The 17,801-nt window shown below is 34.6% G+C and overlaps 3 long non-coding RNA genes across 3 annotated transcripts; all 3 read left to right on the top strand.

The window, feature by feature from the left end:
- The first annotated feature begins 7,916 nt into the window (after nt 1–7,916).
- Nucleotides 7,917–8,372, top strand: LOC111212665. The gene is made up of 2 exons (XR_002663064.2): nt 7,917–8,008; nt 8,100–8,372. It is a non-coding gene; the product is annotated as an uncharacterized LOC111212665 (long non-coding RNA).
- Nucleotides 8,373–10,175: 1,803 nt separating this feature from the next.
- Nucleotides 10,176–11,623, top strand: LOC106418184. Its single transcript, XR_001283628.3, has 2 exons — nt 10,176–11,272; nt 11,359–11,623. It is a non-coding gene; the product is annotated as an uncharacterized LOC106418184 (long non-coding RNA).
- Nucleotides 11,624–13,132: 1,509 nt separating this feature from the next.
- LOC111212666 lies at nt 13,133–16,543 on the top strand. The gene is made up of 3 exons (XR_007339608.1): nt 13,133–13,466; nt 13,554–16,169; nt 16,266–16,543. It is a non-coding gene; the product is annotated as an uncharacterized LOC111212666 (long non-coding RNA).
- Nucleotides 16,544–17,801: the final 1,258 nt, after the last annotated feature.

The following is a 17,801-nucleotide window of genomic DNA, read 5'->3' as shown; positions in this document are numbered from 1 at the left end:
AAAATGATGTATTTCTTTTGACTGGATCAATGAACGAATTAACTATTGTACAACTTCCAGAGGCAGAACATCCCAGTCTTGACGAATATGAATATTAGAGAGAAAGTAACTACCAACCGGCTCAAATTCGGTTTTTGATTCTCGGTTCAAGCTACATACCAATACCCCAATCATATCATTGATATTTTGTTTTATATTTTTTTCGGTTCTATACAACCAATAAATCACAAACCTCGCATCCAAGCCCAATTTGTTTTTCGGTTTCTATACAACCAATATTTTTTTTTAATATTTTTTCAAAACAGAATAATAAAACGTGGAAGAAACTCTTGAAACTGTGTTGCATGGTGGATCGTGGCTGCATGGTGTGAAACTACGAGATCCTAATTTTTTTTCCAAAAAAAAAACTACGAGATCCTAACTGAAAGAAAGGGTGTCAATTGTCATGTGCTACGAGGTCGTACAAAAAAAAGTATCGGTTGCTATGTATTTCCAAACCATATGTCGTAATATGTTGTATATACAACTGATTTTTTTTAATCGAACAAATAAGAGTATATGACCTCACTAAGCCAGCAACGCGATCTGAACAGATCGCGAATGTATTAGAGAACAACTGGAGATTTCTCGAATCGAATCGAACTTTCCCAGGAGAAAGCAAACAAACAAACCGAAACCGTGCAAGCAGGGAGAAGAAGCAACACTCGTATTTAAGTGTCACTCACTCACACTGTAACTACTAACCCCGCTCAGTTTTCTGTTTACGATTCTCGGTTTAAGCTACATACCAATTACCAATACCTCCAATCATATCATTTGATCTTTTTCTTTTCGGTTTCATACAACCGATAAATCACAAACCTCGCATCCAAGCCCAATTTCTTTTCCCGGTTCAGTTAGTCTGGTCTATATAGACCGGGTGTTACTTTGTTAAATCCACACGAGGTGGTGGTGGTTTAGGTATTTATTTGATCATGATTCTCTGCTTCTTTTGAGGCAGGAAACATCTTCTGGATTTTCCTGTATATAACTGTTAACTAAGAGTTTTCATGCACCATGCCAATAATTTAAATATATTTTAATTATCTTAATTTAACAATTTATATTTAAACATTATTATTTTTATCTTAATTTTATCAATATGGAGAACATAAAATAAAATTTTAATTATATGTAGTCTTTTTTTTTTTGTTTGGTTTAATTATTTTTTATTTTATTTTATTTAAAATTGATAAATTAAAATTCTTCTTTCTCAGAATTATTTATAGGATAATGACTATTTATTTAAATATGTATATTATCCCCTAGATTTGTAGTTATATATATATATATGTATATTAATAAATTTTGGATTTTTATTGTAGTTAAAATATGTTAAATTGGTAAAAATAAACATGTTAATTTATTTAATGAACCAATAAATTTAAATAAAATTCCAATCAAATTAATATCAACTAAAAATTATTTTATTAGTATTGTTTCAGTTTTGTATTTGTAGGGTACACTCAATAAATAATTTTGATTATATATATATATATATATACCAATTTTTAGAAACATAAATAAGAAATTAGTTATTACTATATATATTTCAAAAATCTTGACAAAAATATTTTTTGTAAAAAAAAAAATTACATTAATGGTTTTGATGTACAAGTTATTAGTATTACCTTATTTAAAAAAAATCTTTCCAAAAAAATAAAAATTTATGAAGTAAATTATATAAATCATTATTAAGTGATGTCATGTTATATAAATTCTTAAAGACATGTTATCTTTTTATAGTGACATGTTATTTTTCTTAGTTAAAAGAATGTGGTAATGACACATGTCAAAATCACTTATCAAATCATGTGTAGGGATAATCACAAGAGGACAAAATTTTCTTCCAGATTTGGGCTTATGTTTTTTTTTTATTATATGTGATCAATAATCAATTTAGTATTTATGTATATCTACAAACTCAGATAATACATTATCTTGCAGATTTTCTTTCCATATTTGATAAGAAAATTAACTAAATCAACATCATTTTCATTCTACAAAATGGTTCCCACTGTGAGAATTAGTGATTTATGAGATGGTTTATGTGATAAGATCAAAGAGATTAAGGAGTTTGAGTAAAAATAAGAAAGAGAGAGAGAGTATTGCAAATGAGAGAATATGAAGAAGGAATCTCTTATTCCATTGCTTGATTTGTTTATGGGAACATCCCATATATATAAAGAGGTTACAAGTACATGAGATATAATAAACTAGACAAATAATAAACAAGGTGAGAAGAGGACAAGTCTGATCTTGTGCAGGCTGGTCCCGGACAGTGACATGTCCTAAACATCTCCATTGACTTGGAACCTTAACCAACCCATGTGAGCTGATCCTTCATGTGCCATCTGCACACTCCAACGGCTCTCTCTCTTGTTTGTCCCACACAGCAAAAGACATCTCCTTCTGATTATTGTGATTCAGTTTCCTTATCTTTGTCTTGTACTTCACCTAGGGGACAGACTTGGAACACAAGGCAACACAGCTCATGCTTCATTTGAACTCGCCTAATTCCCTCTTGTTTCTTATTGTTTCATTTCCATATCTTATTGCTTCATCTTCATACACTCTAGATATTTATTGCTTCATCTTCACACTCCCCCTCAAGCTTGACCATAGGGACTGGTCTAGCTTGGAAACCATGAAGCATTCCCTCATTAAAACCTTTAGCTTGGAAAAACCTCATGGGATAAAAACCAAGCCAAGGAAAAAGAGTAGAACACTTCATGGCTAAGAGGATCAGTGTGATGAAAGATCTACGAGTCCTAACTTGGAATGTATGAACTCGCAAACCTTGGTGCTTGCAGCCTTAGTGAAGATGTCAGCTAGTTGATCCTCACTCCTTGTGTAGCAAGGTAAGATGATCCTTTGTTCCACTGCTTGCCTAACTTTATGACAGTCCACCTCAATGTGTTTAGTTCTCTCATGGAACACACTGTTGGAAGCTATGTGTATTGCAGCTTGATTATCACAATGCATGGTGATTGGAGTTGATGTCTCTATACCCAAGTCTTGAAGTAGGTTCCTGATCCAGATCAACTCATTAGTGAGCTTCCTCATTGCCCTATATTCAGCTTCAGCACTTGAGCATGACACTATCTTCTGTTTCTTGCTCTTCCAAGTAACAAGATTGCCTCCAATGAATGTACAATAGCCTGTGGTGGATCTCCTATCCACTCTGTCCCCTGCCCAATCAGCATCACAATACCCAACTATCTCTGTGCTTTTGTTGCATCCCATCCATACTCCTTGCCCTGGCGCCTCTCTTAGGTATCTTAGGATTCTCTCAACCATGTTCCAATGGTGTATCTTGGGAGCTTGCATATGCTGGCTTACTTGGTTGACTGCAAAGCATACATCAGGCCTGGTGATGGTGAGGTATATCAACTTTCCCACCATTCTCCTATAGTGTTGCACATCAGTATAGGGCTTGTCTTCAATCTCCCCCTCACGCAGCACCTTATACCCATCTTCTAGTGGAGTCTTGGCTGCTCTTCCTCCTAGATCACCTGCCTCATTCAGAAGATCAAGTGTGTACTTTCTTTGGGATAAGAATAGCCCATCCTTGGATCGGCACATCTCAATTCCTAGAAAGTACTTTAACTCTCCCAAGTCTTTGATATCAAAAGATGATTTAAGGAAAGCTTTAGTTAAGAGTATACCTTCTTTGTCACTCCCGGTGATGATGATATCATCAACATATACTAAGATCACAACAATCCCTTGCTTGCTGGTGAGTGTAAAGAGAGTATGATCTGCCTCAGATTTCACAAAGCCCCTTCCATTGAGTGTGGTGCTTAGCTTGTGGTACCATGCTCTAGGTGATTGTTTCAATCCATAGATAGCCTTCTTGAGTCTAAGAACATTTCCAGGTTTCACTAGCTGTTCTAGGCCAGGAGGTGGCCTCATGTAGACCTCATCTTCTAGTTCTCCTTGTAGGAAAGCATTCTTCACATCCATTTGCCATAGATCCCACTCTAGGTTGACAGCCAAGGATAGGATTATCCTTATGGTGTGAAGTTTAGCAACTGGTGCAAAGGTATCTAGATAATCTTCTCCATATGTTTGAGTGAAGCCTCTTGCTACTAGCCTTGTCTTGCGCCTCTCTACTGTCCCATCAGCATTGTACTTGATGGTGAAGATCCAGCGGCTTGTTACAGCTCTCTTGCCTTTAGGTAGTTCAGCTTCATACCATGTATCATTGATGATCATGGCATTAGTCTCACTGCCCACTGATTCTTTCCATTCCTCATGCTCCATAGCTTCCTCATAAGACCTTGGAATGTATTCCTGATCCAACTCTCCAATAAACACCACATGTTCTTGGGGATAATGAGCTAGAGAGCACACTCCTTGTATGGGATGAGCCACAGCTTGAGCATTGAAGTAGACCCTATTGTTCTTCCAATTTAGATCAACCGGCTTTCTTATCCTAGAACTTCTTCTTGGAGCCGGCTGTGAACTACTTTCCTCAGTTGCAGCTTGATCAATATTAGGCTGAGGCTGGCTTGCAATCACTACTGGCTCCTCTTGAGTCACGTGATGATCCTGCTCCTCTTGTGTATGATGCTCAGCTTGATCATGACTTGCTGAATCCTCTTGATAGTGTTCAGCTTGATTGTCCCCCTCATGATCAAGGTGAGGAATCTCAATCACATCAGTATCAACCTCAGTAGATGGCGTGGATTGAGTGGCCTCAGGTGTAGTGGCTCCTTGATCTTGGTGTATACTGATTCCAAGTCTTTCCATTACTCTCCTTAGGTTGTTAGCTCTATCCGAGGCTGAGTGGGACAGGTTCTCTACCTCTTCCCAACTTTTTCCATCATAGTAGCCTCTAGATTCCACAAATTTCACATCTCTTGAGATTAAGACCCTCCTGGTCTCTGGTACATAACACTTATAGCCCTTCTGGTGGGGAGAGTATCCAATAAAGATTGCCTTTGTGCTCTTAGCTGACAACTTATCTCTTTGTTCTCCTGGTATCAAAACAAAACAAAGACACCCAAACACACGCATATGATCTATAGATGATTTGTTTTTGTTAAGTACCTCATAAGGAGATTGATCTTGAAGGACTTTTGTGGGAATCCTATTGATTAGATAGCATGCTGTTAGGACTGCATCTCCCCAAAAACGTTTGGGCACACTTGTGTGGAACATCATACTCCTTGCCACCTCCATGAGATGTCTATTCTTTCTCTCAGCTACACCATTTTGTTGTGGAGTATATGGGCAGCTAGTTTAGTGGATCATCCCATGTTTGGCTAAGTGTTGTTTGAAAGCATTGCTTGTGTATTCTCCTCCATTGTCTGATCTCAAAATCTTAATCTTGGCATTAAAGTGGTTAGATACATGGTTTTGAAAATTTATGAAAGCTTCTAAGACCCTATCTTTAGATTGTAATAATGTGATCCATGTATACTTTGATTTTTCATCTATAAAGGTCACAAAATACTTATGATGTTCTCTAGATATGCATGGAGCTGTCCATACATCAGAGTGGATTAAGTCAAAGCAATTTTCATAAATAGTACTTGATCTAGGGAACACACTCTTGCAATGTTTGCCTAGGATACAAGCCTCACAATCACTTTTAAAGAAAATACTAGGAAGCATGATGTTCAAAGCACGAGAATGGGGATGTCCTAATCTAGCATGCCATAATACATCTTTAGGTAAAGTAGAAATGGAATTTAGAGCATAAGATAAATCGGCTGAGAGCTTAGTGTCTTCAAGTAAGTACAAGTCTCCCTTGGTTACACCTTTGCCAAGCAACCTACTAGTTTCAATATCCTGAAAGTAGACATCATTAGGAGTGAAAGTAACACTACAATTCAAGTCATTAGTGGCTCTTTTAACTGATAACAAGTTAGAGGTAAAACTAGGCATGTAGAAAGCTTTAGAATCTTTATCAAATAGCCTAAGATCACCTACACCTTTGATTGGTACTTTCTCTCCATTAGCTATCATAACATTTCCTAGGGCAGGAACAATATTTTTAATTAAGCTAAGATCACTAATCATGTGGTGACTTGCCCCTGAATCTATAACCAATGGTTTTGTAATTTTAGGTTCAGTTAAAGCATTCAGCAAGATACCACAAGTGGAGGCATGTAAAGAGGTACCAAGTGTGTTACCAGCATTGTCTTTGAGGAGTTTGATGAGAGCCTCAATGTCAGAGCGCCTGATGACTTCATCTTGATTGTTCCTCAAGGTCAGGTTGCCATTAGACGTCATTGCTTTGCCTTCACCACCTGCTGGAGCTGGGCGCATGCTTGCTGGAGTAGATGGCTCTCCCATGTCACCAGAGAAGTTGGCTCTTGTATCATTGTAGTTGGCTCTGAACTTCTGTGGCTTGAGGTGAGGATGGAGGATCCAGCACTTGTCCTTTCCATGGCCTCTCTTCTTGCAATGATCGCATGTCCACACCTTCTTGTCTTCAGTCTTGTAGGTACCTTTATTTGCAACTCCTTCAGCTTGGTTTGCAAGTACCAAGTCTCGCTTGCCTCCAAAGAGCCCCACTGATCCTTGTTCTTTTTGAATCCGAGCACACACTTCTTCAAGGGATGGGAGTTCCTTGTCTCTTAGGATATGCTTGATGAGGTCATTGTATCCAGGGTTGAGAGTAGAGAGAAGAGCAAACACCTTGTCTTGTTCTCTCCTTTCATTCAACACATCTGGATCAATGGTTGCTGGCCTTAGCATCTCTAGCTCAGCCCACAGGGATCTAAACTTCCCAAAGTGTTTATCAAAGTCATTGTCCTCTTGACTTAGAGTATTGATAGCCTTCTTGACCTCAAACACCCTACTGATGTTGGACTGGTTTCCATAGACCTTCTTGAGTGTATCCCATAGGTCTTTGGAGGTTTCACAGTAGCCATAAGCTTCCTGGAGTGGAGCATCAAGGCTGGACTGAAGAATAGACAGCACCATGAGGTCCTCTTGATTCTTCTTCTTGTCGCCAGCTTCACTCACCACCACTTCTCTACCATCTTCTCCTAGGGTTGTTTTCTTTGTGTTCTTGCCTTCTTCAACAATATCCCAGTAGCCTCTGCCACCAAGAGCTGTCTTAGCAAGTCTTGCCCACAACAGGTAGTTAGCTCCCTTAAGGGTAGCTGGAATCACAAACATTTTTGAATTTTCTCCAGAATCCATCAAGAACAACTCAAGAACAGTTCAAGAATGGTGAGAGAAAATAGAAAATATTTTTGTAAGGAATAATCAGAGTAAAGGTTTGCGGAAGAAATAGGTTTCAAGAGCTTAATAGCTCTGATACCATGTGAGAATTAGTGATTTATGAGATGGTTTATGTGATAAGATCAAAGAGATTAAGGAGTTTGAGTAAAAATAAGAAAGAGAGAGAGAGTATTGCAAATGAGAGAATATGAAGAAGGAATCTCTTATTCCATTGCTTGATTTGTTTATGGGAACATTCCATATATATAAAGAGGTTACAAGTACATGAGATATAATAAACTAGACAAATAATAAACAAGGTGAGAAGAGGACAAGTCTGATCTTGTGCAGGCTGATCCCGGACAGTGACATGTCCTAAACATCTCCATTGACTTGGAACCTTAACCAACCCATGTGAGCTGATCTTTCATGTGCCATCTGCACACTCCAACGGCTCTCTCTCTTGTTTGTCCCACACAGCAAAAGACATCTCCTTCTGATTATTGTGATTCAGTTTCCTTATCTTTGTCTTGTACTTCACCTAGGGGACAGACTTGGAACACAAGGCAACACAGCTCATGCTTCATTTGAACTCGCCTAATTCCCTCTTGTTTCTTATTGTTTCATTTCCATATCTTATTGCTTCATCTTCATACACTCTAGATATTTATTGCTTCATCTTCACACCCACAACACTGATCAGAAACCATTATTTTCTCAACATCTAAAACAATGGAAAAGATATCAATGAAGTTTGCTCTTGTTATTTTCTTAGTTGCTGCATCCGGTAAGTTTCGTATTTCAAATGTAAGATAAAAAATTTAAGACGCAAATTTTTATTTTATAACAACAACAATAGTACTGTTTTGGTTTTGTAGTGGTGAGTATTGAGGCAACACGGTTATTAACCGAAGAAGCTCTTGAGACTGTTTTCCTTGGTGAATCTTTGCCGCATGGTGAGGAAAAAAATCATTTTGGATCTCTCTTGCACTGCCAGAAAGGGTGGCATGTGGGATGTTATACCGTTCCTCCTGCTGATTATGTAACATGTACTTGTTTTCACGACTAATCTGATCCTTCTTAATCGAATCGTCAAAGAATAATGTGCTTTTCTAATATTAATGAAAAACTGGGCCAGTTATGTTCTATCATGTCATTGTGGAATGATTTCTGTCGAGTTTCTTGAACTTAAGGTGGGCAAAGCTGTGTTACAAAAAAAAAGTGGGCAAAGGTCTCCAACAAAAAAGAAATAGTCATGGTCATGGTTCTCTCTCTAACTTATTCATCGATGAGCAACAATGATAATACTACCGACATAAATAGATTGTTCATTGTGTTTGTTATGTAGTGAATATAACTGTAAATAGCAAACCCTAAGCTCTAAAAGTATATTTTAAATTATTTTAAAATATTTTGTCAAAATAGAAGAATAAATGTGGACAAACAACAATCACATCGTAGTGAAGAAACTCTTGAAACTGTGTTGCATGGTGAATCTTTGCCGCATGGTGAATCTTTGCCGCATGGTGTGAAACTACGAGATCCTAACTGCAAGAAAGGCTATCGTGTATTCGTGTGCTACGAGGTCCTAACCAAAGAAGAAAGGTCTCGTCGTGTGTTATGTATTTCCAAACCATATGTCGTAACATCTTGTATATTTTTTTTTGACAAAATGTGAATTCATTTCATAGAAATGGCATTGAGATACAAAAGCTTGGATCTAAATCTGCTAGAACTAGCAAAGGCTACCTAAAGATCCCCCAAAAAAGATAAAAAAAGATCCTTAGATATATAGTTAGGCTTAATCTATGAAGACTAAGGCTAAACATGGAGATCAAAATGTCAGCAATTGGCACTCGAAGACCCAGAGGACACTTTAAAGCGGGAAACCTGCAAAAAAGATTAGAGGTCTAGGAAAAGCTCAGGAGCGGATGAGATCCCGAAAGGAATCAGAGGACGTGACAGGCGGAGGCGGTTAGGCGTCCCGGCCCCGGCTATCATTCCGTGAAGGGTCCGCTCCGAACAAACCAGAAGATTGAAGAAGATGCGGCTGTTGATCCAATCCGACTAATGGAAAAGCAAGCGGTGAAGAACGAGACTCGTGGACTGCAGGCGGTGGTTTAAACTCCTTACACCGGCCACAGCGTCGGAGAGATAGATGCTTTCCAATCGACAAAGAGGCAGGACATACTCCTCACAACCTTCCTGCGAGCGCTTGAAGAACCGGAGCAGGAGCTCCACACAAACAGAGCGATACGACTGACGATAAGAACCTCACCGTACAAAGGAGATCGAAACTGAGCATGTCCTCAAAGCTCAGAGCCTCCGGAAGACGGCGAAAGAGACATAACGGCAGAAGAGTGACGCCTAGGTTTGCTGACTTCAGATTTAAAACAGAGGTCCTCGGCGGCTGCCTCTGAGACCGCCTTTCTCAGAAGGAGATGAGAAGCTCTGAACTAACCGGAAAGTAAACAAACGACAGCGGAGAAGAGTAAGACGAGCGGGAACAAGGAGGAGGCAGCGACGCTCCCAGACTGTCTCCGTCGGCTCCGAGAACCAGATCTACACAGATCTGTCTTCACCCGCCGTAGAACGTACCCTGTCCGGAACCCTCCACCTTAGACCAAAGAAGATACCTCGCTTTTGCTCCAGAGGAAACACGGACACCCGTGTGTTCAATTTTAGGTCCGCCAGATCTCAACACCGGTGGAGATATAGAGCAAAACGCATATCGGATCTACTTGGAGAAGAGAGTGGAGCGTGTGAGGCGGGAACCTGCGCAAGAAGAAACAAGGGGGGTGACCGGCGGTGAGAGGGCCACCGGCCACCGGACAAAAAACGGGATCTGGTTTTCTTGTGGAGAGAGTTTTAGAGAGAGAAAAGTAAGAGAGAGGTTTTTTATCCACTTCTAACATCTTGTATATGCAACTGATATTCTTTAATCGAACAAATAAGAGTATATGATAAACCTATTATACTGTGTTGAATCAAAACATATCATTCATGTCAAATAAGAGTATAAGAAACTTCAACTCCTTCGTCAAGCCAACAACCAAAAAGGATAAAATAGAAACCTCACAGCCATGCATGTATTCTCTAACATGGGTGGAAAGAAAGGGACAATCTTTAAAGCAAATCGAGCAGTCAAATGCAAAAGTTTTGTTTGTACAGTAGAAACTCCATAATTAATACTCGAAAAAAAAAATTCACTTTGGACCAGTGTAAACTTTGAAAAAATTCGACAACATAATATTTTTTTGAAATTTTTTTATGTAAATATATGGTCTCAATATCAATATAAATTAATAATTAGTTTGTATGTAGTTTATACAAATATGAACCACAAATATTGTATAGTTTGTTTCCTTGTTTTTATTCACTGTCAAATTTATCTTTAATTAACTTTTATTAATTTTTTAAAATATATTGATGTTATTATATCATTTCAATTTTCAATGTATTTACATTTATGGTATATATTTTTTATACACAAATTGATCGAATATGAACAACAAAAAAGTATAAAAAATTTAAATAATACATATACCATTAAATAAATTATTTTTCTTATTTTTTACATAAAATATATTTTAAATTACATAAATATAAAAAAAATATTTTAAACAAATTATTAATAACTCTATAAATTAATAAAATATCAAAATTTGAATATTATTTTATATAATTTTTACTGTATGTAGGGTTTCTGGTCCTAATCTAATTAAAGCAGTTATGCTCACCAACATTTTAGTCATAGTGTATTAAAGTTTACAATTTTAAACTGATTTGGTCTTATGCTTTTTTTTTTAATTAAATTTGGTAAAGAAATTAATTTAGTCTTTATGTATACTTATGAAATTTAAATAATACATATCTTGATGATTTCTTTCCATAATTTGATAAGAAAGTTGACTAAATCAATACCGTTTTTATCCTATAAAAGGCTCCCACAACATTGATCAGATACCAGTATTTTTCTCAACATTTAAAACAATGGAGAAGATCATATCAATGAAGTTTGCCTTTGTTATCTTCTTAGTGGTTACATCCGGTAAATTTCGTATTTCATATGAAACATAAAATTTAAAACACACAAGTTTTTATTTATAATAACAATAATACTGGTTGGTTTTGTAGTGATGAGTATTGAGGCAACAAGGTTATTATCCGAAGAAGCTCTTCAAACTATGTTGCAGGGTGAATCTTTGCCGCATGGTGAAGAAAAGTTCCATTTTGGTCGTCACTGTCCAAAAGGGTGTCATGTGGAATGTAATCCCGATCCTTTTGTTGTAAGATGTGGTTGTGTGTGTAACCATTAATCTGATCCCTTTTAATCGATCTGTATAAATAAAAATATATATTTTTCTCTTATAATTATATCAATAAACGACTTGGCCAGTTATGTGATTGTGTAATGATTTCTGTCCTGATTTTTTTTATGAATTTAAGATGAGCAATGGATCTATGTGGTAAAAAAACAGCTTACAATATCCAAAGCTCTCCGGAAAAAAAAGAATATGGTCAGATGGGGTCAGGTTTCAAATTGTCAGACAAGAAGTTTCTATCAATTTGGGCAGCTTCTTGTCTTCTTCTTAAGGGTTCGAATATTACTTTATCAAGGCTCTTGTTGCAGCTTCGGTTATTTTTATTTCTTTAATCCTCGACCACAATGTTTAGTTGCATTTCTATATATAAAAGATTTTTAGTTCCCTGTAAAAAAGTCAAGAAGAGTTTAGTGCACATCACATGAACAAGTCTGAAAAACATTGTTGGGTTGTGTTTGATTCCATCGTTCGTTACACACAACTGGGATTTACACAGAAGTTTATATCCTCTTGAACAAATTTTTCTGGAAGAACAATGAAAAACTGTTAATCTTCGTACAGTAGGAAACACTAATGTTTTTACCAAAAAAAAAAGAAACACTCTAATGTAGAGCTGATATACTCCTAACACAGTTTTTGTATATCTTACTGGATTTTACTTTTTCTTTTTATTCTTGGTTTCCTGTGATGATGATGGTTCATGTTTTCTTAGTGCCTTAGTGGTTCATACACTTCTAAGCCAGTGTGGGTTTTAGCTGAATGTTTACAGCTTTTAAACTCTTTTTCATGAGAATTTGCTAAATGTGTCTCTGATGATAAGTTCCATGTCGGTCCTTACCTACATTACAACTATAGTTTAGTTTGAGAGACTGTAGATGGATACTAAATCATGAAAATATGGTATAACTGCGATTCTTGACCCAAACTATGACATCTGTTTTACCAAAAAAAACTATGACATCTGCAAGGTTGAATCTATTTTTATTTTGGTAAACTCTTAAATTATTATGCCAATTTTTAATTTGTGAAATTACAAAGATAACTTATATTGAAGTAGTGTGAAAATTTAAACTAAACATCATAGCCCAAGATGAAAATGAAACAAACCTGTAGTAATAGCAGAAGAAAGTCGGAAAGGCAGCTAAGCAACGAGACAAGTTTGGACCAATGAATCTGTATATATTTGTTGTGAAAAAATGAATCTTTATATATTTTACAGCATAAAAATATCGCAGTGAAGTTAAACCTCTCAACTGGCTATCTTTGTAATATAAATATAAATTAATTATTAGTATGTATATAATTTATATAACATAAACCATATATATTGTATAGTTCTTTTTATTGACATTAAAATCTACCTTTAACTTTTTTTTAAAAAAATTCTAAATATATTGATGTTAGATCATTATAATTTTAAAATGCAATAGCATTTATGGTATATATTTTCTATAAACTAAATGATTGATTTTGAACACCATAAAATTTATATCTATAAAATTAATCAATATATATACCATAAAATAAAATATTATCTTATTTTTACACAAAACCAAATTGTATATTATATAAATCTAAAAATATTTTAATAAATTAATAAATTAGCAAAATCCAAATATTATTGATTTATAGAGGTTTTACTGTATGTAGGGTTTTTTGGTCCTAATGTAATTAAAGCCATAATTTGGTCTTATGGAGTTTTTAATTAACTTTACAAAAGAAATCAATTTAGTCTTTATGTATATTTATGAAATTTCCATAATTTGATAAGAAAGTTGAATAAATCAAATACCATTTTCATCCTATAAAATGGCTCTCACTACATTGATCAGATACCAGTATTTTTCTCAACATCTAAAACAATGGAGAAGATCATATCAATGAAGTTTGCCGTTGTTATCTTCTTAGTTGTTACATCCGGTAAGTTTTGTACTTCATATGTAACATAAAATTTCAAACACACAAGCTTTTATATATAACAACAGAAATACTGGTTTGGTTTTTTAGTGATGAGTATTGAGGCAACAAGGTTATTACCCGAAGAAACTCTTGAAACTATGTTGCAGAGTGAATCTTTGCCGCATGGTGAGGAAAAAATCCACTGCCAAAAAGGGTGTCATGTAGAATGTTTTCCCGATCCTTTTATTGCAAGATGTTCTTGTGTGTGCAAACATTAATCTGATCTTTTTTAGTCGATAATCACATATAAGAATATCGGTTTCTTTCTTATAATTATATCAATAAACGACTTGGCCAGTTATGTTATTGTGTAATGATTTATGTCCAGTTTTTTTTATGAATTTAAGATGGTCAATGGATCTGTGTGGTAAAAAAAAACAGCTTGTAAAATATCCATAGCTCTCCAGAAAAAAATATGGTCAGATGGAGTCAGGTTTCAAGTTGTCAGACAAGAAGTTTCTATCAATTTGAGCAGCTTCGGTTATTTTTATTTCTTTAATCCTCGACCACTATGTTTAGTTACATTTCTACAAAAGGGTTGTTAGTTCTCTGTAGAAAAAGCCAGAAGAGTTTAGTGCACATCACATGAACAAGTCTGAAAAACATTTTTGGGTTGTGTTTGATTCCATCGTTCGTTACACACAACTGGGATTTACACACAAGTTTATATCCTCTTGAACAAATCTTTCTAAAAGAACATGAAAAACTGTTGATCTTTTTACAGGAAGAAACACTCTAATGTAGAGCTAATATTCTCTTAGCACAGTCCTTGTATTCTTCCTGGATTTACTTTTTCTTTTTATTCTTGGTTTCTTGTGATGATGGTTCATGTTTTCTTAGTGGTTCATAACATTTCTAAGCCAGTGTGGGTTTTAGCTGAATGTTTACACCTTTTAACTCTTTTTCATGAGCAATTTGCTAAATGTGTCTTTGATGATAAGTTCCATGTCGGTCCTTTTCCACATTACAACTATATGGTAAATGAATTTGGTTTGAGAGATTTTGGATGGATACTATAAATCATGCAAATATGGTATAACTGCGATTCTGGACCCAAACTAAATGACTTATGCAAGATTGAATCTGTATATATATTTTTGGTAAAGTGTTGAATTATTATGTCAGTTTCTAATCTGTGACAGAAATTACAAAGATAATTTATATCATAGTGCGAAATTTTAAATTAAACATCAAACCCTAAGATGACAATGAAACAAACCTGTAGTAAGAGCGGAACAAAGTCGAAAAGGCAGCTAAGCAATGTCTTCGGACCAACGAATCTGTATATATTTTAAGCATAAAAATATTGCAATGAAGTTAACTGGTTATAAGGTGTTTGAGTGTTTCTATGCAATACGTAAACATCAAAACTAATTTAAGCTATCACATCAGACTGCCTTGGTTTCCGTAAACAGTCGGTTCTGTGAGCCTGGACAGCTTAAATTTTTGGTCAAGATTTGCGAACTACTTACTGATGATGCAGCTATTGGTATCCAAGGCGTGGCCAAAGTTTAGATGCCAGCAGTTGGAGCTTATGGAAAGATTAAGAAAATTGGAGTGGTGAAAATTGGTGAAAGAGGAATAGAGTAACTAAAACAGGGGCTTTCCTCATTGCTCAAAGTGTGATATAGCTTGATTATGCTCAAAATCTTCGGTAGCTGCAGGTTCACCGTTTTAGATGGCAGGCTTCTTTGAGAATGAGGAAATTGATCCCTCTATTTAGTTGAAACTTCGAGTGGTGGCTGTCAAGATTTTTTGGGATGACTATTTATTTAAATATGTATATTATCCCCTAGATTTCTAGTTATATATTTAAATATATATATATATATATATATATGCATATTAATAAATTTTGGATTTTTATTGTAGTTAAAATATGTTAAATTGGCTAAAAATAAACATGTTAATTTATTTAATGAACCAATAAATTTAAATAAAATTCCAATCAAATTAATATCAACTAAAAATTATTGTACTAGTATTGTTTCAGTTTTACATTTGTAGGGTACACTCAATAAATAATTTTGATTATATATATATATATATATATATATATACAAAATTTTTAGAAACATAAATAAGAAATTAGTTATTACTATATATATTTCAAAAATCTTTGCAAAAATATTTTTTGTAAAAAAAAATTACATTAATGGTTTTGATGTATAAATTATTCGTATTACCTTATTAAAAAAAATCTTTCAAAAAAAAATAAACATTTATAAGTAAATTATATAAATTATTATTAAGTGATGTCATGTTATAAATTCTTAAAGACATGTTATCTTTTTTTTAGTGACATGTTATTTTTTTTAGTTAAAAGAATATGGTAATGACACATGTCACAATCACTTATCAAATCATGCGTAGGGATAATCACAAGAGGATAAAATTTTCTTCCAGATTTGGGCTTATGTTTTTTATTATATGTGATAAATAATCAATTTAGTATTTATGTATATCTACAAACTCAGATAATATATTATTTTGCAGATTTTCTTTCCATATTTTGATAAGAAAATTAACTAAATCAACATCATTTTCATTCTATAAAATGGTTCCCACAACACTGATCAGAAACCATTATTTTCTCAACATTTAAAACAATGGAAAAGATATCAATGAAGTTTGCTCTTGTTATTTTCTTAGTTGTTGCATCCGGTAAATAAGTTTGGTATTTCATATGTAATATAAAAGTTCTAAAACCCAAATTTTTATTTATAACAACAACGATAGTGTACTGTTTTGGTTCTGCAGTGATGAGTATTGAGGCAACACGGTTATTAACCGAAGAAGCTCTTGAAACTGTTCTGCATGGTGAATCTTTGCCGCATGGCGAGGAAAAATTCCATTTTGGTGTTCACTGCGAGAAAGGGTGCCATGAGGAATGTTATCCCGATCAATTTATTACAAGATGTTTTTGTGTGTGCCCATAATCTGATACTATCCTGAAATAATAATGTGCTTTTCTAATATTAATGAAAAAACTGGTCCAGTTATGTTCTATCATGTTATTGTGTAATGATTTCTATCCAGTTTCTTGAATTTAAGGTGGGTAAAGCTCTCCAGCAAAAAATATATAGTCATGGTCCAGTCTCTCGCTCTCTCTAATTCATCGATGAGCAACAATGATAATACAATCGAGAAAAATAGATTGTTCATTGTATTTTTATGTAGTGAAATAACTGTAAATAGTAAACCCTAAGACCTAAAAATATTTCTTAAAATATTTTTTTCAAAATAGAAGAATAAAATGTGGACAAACAAAAATCAGATCCTAGTGAAGAAACTCTTGAAACTGTGTTGCTTGGTGAATCTTGGCTGCATAGTGTGAAACTACGAGATCCTAACTGAAGGAAGGGTTTCGTGTGCTACGCAGTGTTTTTAAAACCGGACCGACTTGGTGGTTGAACCGGGTTCGAACATGAACCAGTTACATAGTCGGGTTTGGTGTAATAATTGGTTCGATCACTAATCGGTTACGTAGCCAGATTAGATCTCAGAGTTATTAAACTGATAAAAACTATTAAAACTATCAAAATCTCTAAATCATCCATATAAACATAAAATTAGTTTTTTTTGTCAACAGCATTACAGACTCATATTGACCCTGTAAACCACACTGGGAGATGTTGATCCATGTGAACGACAAAAGACATATTGAATTTTCCGGTAAATTCGTTATATACTGAAGAATATGATCTTTAGTGTTGTTTTAAAATTTGTAAACACATTTTGCATTTGTATTAATGTATATTAAACTCTATTTCATGGTACATGTGCGTCGTTTAAATTTTTTGTCAATTAATTTAGTAAAACTTCATAATACTCCCTAAATTGGTTGACTAACCACTATAAAATTGCTATTTTCTAGAAAAACGGTAACAAAAAAAGGTTCCAAACCTCTTTAACCCCTACGAAATATTTAATTTTTCGGTAAATGCTCTATACACTGAAGCCTATGATCTTTACTGTTGTTTTAATATTTATAAACACTTTCTATATTTGTATTCATGTATATTAAACTCTCTTTCATGGTACATGGGCATCGTTTAAATTTTTTGTCAATTAATTTAGTAAAACTTAATAATACTCCCTAAATTAGTTGACTAACCACTGTAAAATCGCTATTATCTAGAAAAACGGAGACAACAAAGGTTTCAAAGCTCTTTGACCTTCATCATATGTTCGTGAAAGATGAAACTATGCATTAAAATAGAATTTTCAATTTTTAAAAATTTTCTCAAAATCTATGGGTTAACCTTACGAAAATAATGAATTTTCCGGTAAATT

Source organism: Brassica napus, chromosome A5 (genome assembly GCF_020379485.1).
Source record: "Brassica napus cultivar Da-Ae chromosome A5, Da-Ae, whole genome shotgun sequence".
Classification (NCBI taxonomy): domain Eukaryota; kingdom Viridiplantae; phylum Streptophyta; class Magnoliopsida; order Brassicales; family Brassicaceae; genus Brassica; species Brassica napus.
The sequence above is the reverse complement of the archived record's forward strand: the minus strand, read 5'-3'. Positions and strand labels throughout refer to the sequence as shown.